Genomic DNA, 6909 nt, shown 5'->3' on the forward strand with positions numbered 1-6909 from the left:
CTCCCTACCTTTTATCTTAGCCTGCTGGATACACTTTCTTCATTCCTGAAGAAGGGCTCATGCCTGAAACGTCGATTCTCCTGCTCCTTGGATGCTGCCTGACCTGCTGCGCTTTTCCAGCAACACATTTTCAGCTCTGATCTCCAGCATCTGCAGTCCTCACTTTCTCCTCCAAACCTTGAAGCTCTACACGGACAATGCTGCACTAACATTCAATGCTGGAGAACACCTGCAGTGGCAAATTGACAGACTCTGTCACCTTTAAAGAGTTTGGTTTGATAGCCGCATCAGGATGTTGTTATACTCTATGGGCAAGGATGTTGTCATACCATAAATCAAATCACCATCTACTAGCATTGACAAGATGGCATGGCAAATCATTGATAGCCTCTAGGCTACGCATCAAGGCTCTACACTGGTAATCTGTCAATTGATGTTGACGTCAACACATCCATTACAAAAGCCTGCAGTAGTTATGCCCAGATTAATTAAGAGAGTGTAGAACAATGGTGACCTGTCTGAGAACATCAAATTGCAAGTCTACAGAGCCTGAATCCTCAACCCACTGTTCCACAATGCTGTATAATGTATGTTACCAGAAGGAAAGACTGAAATACTTTCCATCTTTTTTTTAGATCATCCTTGGCATTTGTTGGCAGGACCAGGTCACTAACTCAGAGCTCCAGAACATACTAATTCCAGCATACACTTATTTAACAACAAATAAAGAGTATTTACGTTAGTTTGGCCCCATTCATCGGATGTTTGATGGTGACATAGTCAAATACTTTCTACTACTTGCATGCCCAATAGTGACAGACAGAGTTAAGTGATCCCACAATCAATGGATCAGATCTAAGCTTTGTCGTCCTGCCACAGTCACAAATATTGGAGGAAAATTAAACAAGGGGAAAACGGGATATAAGATAACTTTGGCAAGTAGAGTTAAGGAGAATCCTAAGAGATTCTATAAGTACATTAAGGGCAAAAGTCTAACTTCAGAGAGAATAGGGTCCCTTAAAGATCAACATCGCCATCTATGTGTGGAACCAGAGCAGATAGGTGAGATACTAAATGAATATTTTGCATCAGTATTTACCGTGGAGAGGGACATGAAAGTTAGGGAACTGGGGAGATAAAAATGATGTCTTGAAAAGAGTTCATATTACAGAAGAAGAGGCACTGGAGGTTTTAAAACACATAAAGGTAGATAAATCCCCAGGAGCTGATCAGGTGTTTCCCAGAACTTTGTTGCAAGCTAGGGGTGAGATTGCTGGGCCACTTACTGACATATTTTTAGCATCTATAGCTGTTGGTGAGGTGCCGGAAGACTGGAGGGAGACTAATGTGCTGCCATTATTTAAGAAAGGCTGTAAGGAAAGGCCAGGTAATTATAGACTGGTGAGCTTTACGTCAGTGGTGGATAAGTTGTTGGAGGGAATTCTGAGGGACAGGGTTTACATGCATTTGAAAAGGCAAGAACTGATTAATGATAGCCAACATGGCTTTGTGTGTGGGAAATCATGTCTCACTAATTTGATTCAGTTTTTTGAAGAGGTGACAAAGACAATTGATGAAGACAGAGCAGTAGATGTTGTCTATACTGACTTCAAAGCATTCAATAAATTCCACATGGTAGCCTGGTTAATAAGGTTAGATCACATGGAATGCAGGGGGAATTAGCCAATTGGATACAAAATTTGCTTGAAGATAGGAGATAGAGGGTGGTGGTAGATGATTGCTTTTTGGTCTGGAGGCCTGTGACCACCAGTATGCCATAAAGACTGGTACATGGTCTGCTGCTTTTTGAAATTTATATAAATGATTTGGATGGGATTATAGGAGGCAAGGTTTGTAAGTTTACAGATGACACCAAAATAGGTGGTGTGTTGGACAGTGAAGAACATTATCTCAGAGTACAACAGGACCTGGATTAGACTGATCAATGGAGTGAAGAGTGGCAGATGGAGTTTAATTGAGATAAATGTGAGGTGTTGCATTTTGGTAAGGCAAACCAGGGCAGGATGTATACAATTAATGGCAGGGCCCTGGGGAATGTTGACGAGAAAAGAGACCTGGGTGGAGGTGTATAATTACTTGAAAGTGGAGTCACAGGTAGACAGGATGGTGAAGAAGGTGTTTGGCACTCTTGCCTTCATTGGCCAGAATATTGAATATAGGAGTTGGGACATCATGTTATGGCTATACAGGACGTTGGTGAGGCCACTTTTACAATCCAGGGTCGGTGTGGACTTGTTGGGCTGAAGGGCCTGTTTCCACACTGTAGGGAATCTAATCTAATCTAATCATCCAACAATTTCCAGGGATGTTACTGGGACTGGAGGATTTGAGCTGTAAAGAGAGGCTGAATAGGCTGGACCTCTTTCCCTGCAATGTTGGAGGCTGAGGGGTGTCCTTATAAAGGTTTATAAAATTATGAGGGACACGGATAGGGTGAATATCCAAGGTCTTTTTACTAGGTGGTGGAGTCCAAAACTAGAGTATAAAGGTTTACAGTGAGAAGGGAAAGATTTAAAGAGAACCTGAAGGGTTGGAGGTGTGAATAATTACAACATTTAAAAGGCATCTGGATAGGTATATGAATAGGATGGGTTTAGGGGGATATGGGCCAAATGCTGATAGATGGGACTAAGTCAGATTGAGATATCTGGTTGGCACGAACAAATTGGGCCAAAGGATCTTGTATGGCTCTATGACTCTACAGTTCACTAGAGGAGCTGGCTCCACAAATATATTCATCCTTAATGATGGAAAAGCCCAACTCTTCAGTGCAAAAGGTAAGGCTGAAAATTTCAGAGCAATATTCAGCCAGAAGTACCAAGTAGATGATCCACTTTGGGCTCTTCCAGTGATCCCCAGCTTTACAAATCGGTTCACACCATGTGTTCAGCCAGTTCAGTTCACATCATGTGATATCAAAAAACGGTTGGATGCATTGGATACTGCAAAGGCTAAGGGCCCGATTCCAGCTCGAGCACTGAATCTAAGTTGTGGAACTTGCCACTCCTCTACCAAGATGTTGCAATACAGCTACAACACTGGTATCTACCCAACTATGTGGAAAATTGCCCAAGTATGTCCTATACACAAAAAGTGGGACAAATTCAACACAACCAATTACTGTCCCATCAGTCTCCACTCCATCATCACTAAAGTGATGGGAAGTGTCATCAACAGTGCTATCAGGCATCATCTGCTAAACAATAACCTGCTTAGTGATGCCCAGTTTAGGTTCCACCAGGGCTACTCAGTTTCTGACCTCATGACAGCCTGGACAAAGAGCTCATTTCAGAAGTGAGTTGAGAGTGACAGCCCTTAACATCAAGGCTGCATTCGATTGAGTGCATTATCAAATAGCCTTAACAAAACTCAGTTTTGTTACTGTCCACTTGTTGGAGTCATACCTGGTTATGGTTGTTGGTGGGCTATCATCTCAGCTCCATGGCATCTTTGCAGGAGTTCCTCAGGGAGTGTCTTTGGTCCAACTATCTTCAGCTGCTTCATCAATGAGTTTCCCTCCATCATAAGGTCAGAAGACTGGAAATGTTCGCCAATGGTTGCACAATTTTCAGCACCATTCATGATATATGTTCAAATGCGTAAGATCTAGACAATATACAAGCTTGGGCTGACAAGTGGTAGGTAACATTCAGGACACCCAGGTTATGACCATCTTAATTAAAAGACAATTTAATTCATACCCCTTGAGATTCAATGGTATTGCCATTACTGAATTCCCCAGAATCAACATCCTTGGGGTTCCCATTGACCAGAAATTAAACTAGTCTTGCCACATAAACACAGTGGCTACAAGAGCAGGTCAGAGGCTAGGAATATTGTGGCAATAGCTACCTCCTGATTTCCCAAAACCTATCTACCATCCCCAAGTCACAAGCCAGAAATGTGATGGAATATTCCCCATTACCCGGATGACTGCAACTCCAACAATGATCAAGAAGCTTGGCACCATCCAGGATAAAGCAGCATGCTTGATTGGCATCATATTCACACAATCCACTTCATCCACAACTGACACTCTGTAGCAACTGTGTGCACGATCTACATGATGCACTGCAGAAATTCATTAAAGATCCTTAGTCAGCACCTTCCAACCCACAAACACTTCCATCTAGAAGGACAAAGGCAGTAGACACATGGGAACATAACAACCTGTAAGTTCCCCACCAACCTGCTCACCATCCTTACTTGGAAATATATTGCCATTCCTTCACTGTCACTAGGTCAGAATCCTGGAAATCTCTCCCTAATAGCTGTAGGGTCAACCTACAACATATGGACTGCAGCAGTTTAAGAAACCAGCTTACCACCACCTTCTCAATGGCAGCTAGGGATGGGCAATAAATCCTGGCCAGCGAACAATGCCCACACCCGACTAGTAAGAAAAAAAAAGAACTGTGTGATTATAACTCTGCAATAAGGACACCTTGTAGTGAGGTACTAAGATGGCAGATATTGACAGTAATAATGCAGATGGCCATGAACAAACATAAAGATCAGTTGGGCGAGAAGAGGACCTAGGGAAAACGGAGGCCAGCAAATTGTGCACCTTCAGAGTCCATTGTCTTCCTCTGCAGCAAATGCACTATGGATGTTATGCCAGAGTGGGGCAACATGAGGTGATATTCAACTTGTAGTTGACCAACATGATGAAAATCATCATCTCAGGAGACAAAAGATTTTAAACAAAGAGGAAGAAAATTACTTAATAACATTACTTTTAGCATCATATAAATCATTGAGCTTTTATAGCATGGGTAAAGGCCCTTTGGCCTCTCAGTCATTAAGCATCTATATATTCTAATCCCAGTTAAATGCCTTGAAGAATCATAGCATCCCCACAATGCAGATCATGTCCTTCTGAAGAGTATCCCACCAGAACCTGACCCACACCCCTATTCCATCTCCATAACCCCGCATTTACCATGGCTAACCCATCTAGTCTGCTCATCCCTGGGCAATACAGGCAATTTGTCTTCACCAATCCACCTAACCTGCACATCTTTAGACTGTGAGAGTAGACTGCTCCACCCAGAGGAAGCCCATGCAGATACAGGGAGAATGTGCAAACTCCGCATAGACGTTGCCGGAGGCCACAATCGAACGTGGGTCCCTGGTGCTGTGAGGCAGCAGTGTTAGCCATTGAGCCACGGTGCCACCCTTAATTGTATGCAATAATACTTCAGTTGCTTGTTCTTAAATGTCTGAGGGTTGCCATCTTTACAACCTTTTTTGGCAGTGAGATCCAAATATCCACCATCCTCTGGTTGAAAATTTGTTTCCTCAGATTCACTCAAAACTTGATGCTTCTTAACTTAAATCTGTGTGCCTGGTTATTGACCCTTCCACTAAGGGGAAAAGTTTTTTCCTATCTATGCCCCTCATAACTTTGTACATATCAGTCCTTCTCCCTCAGACTTCTCTGCGCAAAAGAAAACAACCCCAGCCTATCTATTTGCTCTTAACAGCTGAATTGCTCCAACACAAATAATAACCTGGTCAATCTTCTATTCCCCTTGTCTAGTGCAATTACATTCTTACTATGGTGGTGAGCAGAACTGCATTTGGTACTCCAGCTGTGGCTTAATGATGTCATAAGTAGCTCCATCAAAATGTCCATGCACTTGTGTTCAATGCCTAAGTTCCACTAGTTATTATGGTGCAACTTGAACCCATATTAACAGAATATTAATAACAAAATAGCATTAACCACTGTGCCAGCATCTCCCCATATCTTATGATTATTAGTTCTTCGATATCATTGCTTAAGGTAAATGTTATTTTTTATTAAAGTTGAATAAATATCAAAAAGGAACATTATTTATGATTATTTTGCAATTATATGAGAGTAGTAATTTGATTTAAAAGTGAAATGCACATATACAGGTTTGTTTAACAAATATGAACACATTAGAGAGGTGTGCTGAAACCTTGATAAATTGAGCAGACGGCAGAACAGTCTGTTAGAACTCTTAAATAGTCAGATGAAAGAAGAAGTCTCACCATCCAGACTCATTTTAACAATGAAATGATTGAAATTTTTAATAATTATCTGGCACTTTTCTTAAGTCTTGGAATTTGACTATTTCTCTTTGCCGTCTCATTTTTAAGGTTTCAACTTATATAGTGACCCGAAAGTAACAGTGTAATTGAAACATTTAATTTTGTCTCCTCCGCCTGGAATAGGAATGAGGGGAGAAATTCAGCATCTTTTCCATCTGGGGCATTTACTGTAAGGTATGATTCTGTGAATATGACCATATTAAGTTATATAGGACTTTTATTGCTGCGGCTGAGTTTGAAGTAACAAAACAGAAACAAATGACAAGTAGTATGATGGGAAACCAAAAAGGAAACCTGTATAAATGAATATTGTTAATACTGAATACAGAGCTTTATGATTCCACAACAAATAGATCAGATAAAAGTTCTGTACCCAAACCATATCTAGGCATGAAAGATGGAGGAGAAAAATCCATGAAAATCTCCATCAGGTAGCTCAAAGCTTGGTGTGGGTGGAATACGTTTCAGTTTCTGGGGCGCAGGCATTGGGGTAGAAGCAAGCTATTCAAGTGGGACAGTGTCCTGGTGAATTGAATGACTAGGACTGTAGAGACGACTTCAGACATTAGAGGGGACAACAGACAAGGAAAGGGGAAATGTATGTTTACAAAGCAAGAGGATATGGCAACAGCACAGGATGGCTATTTGGATAACAATACTCAGAAAGAGACAGGAAAGGACAGAATGTGAACACATAGAAAAACAGTAATAAATAGGGTCAAGGAGTAAAAAAGGTAAAAAGGCAAAATTGATGGCTCTTTACATAAATGTGCTTAATATTTGAAACATAACCACACAAATACAGGT

The sequence above is a fragment of the Chiloscyllium plagiosum genome, chromosome 3, assembly GCF_004010195.1.
Source record: "Chiloscyllium plagiosum isolate BGI_BamShark_2017 chromosome 3, ASM401019v2, whole genome shotgun sequence".
NCBI lineage: Eukaryota > Metazoa > Chordata > Chondrichthyes > Orectolobiformes > Hemiscylliidae > Chiloscyllium > Chiloscyllium plagiosum.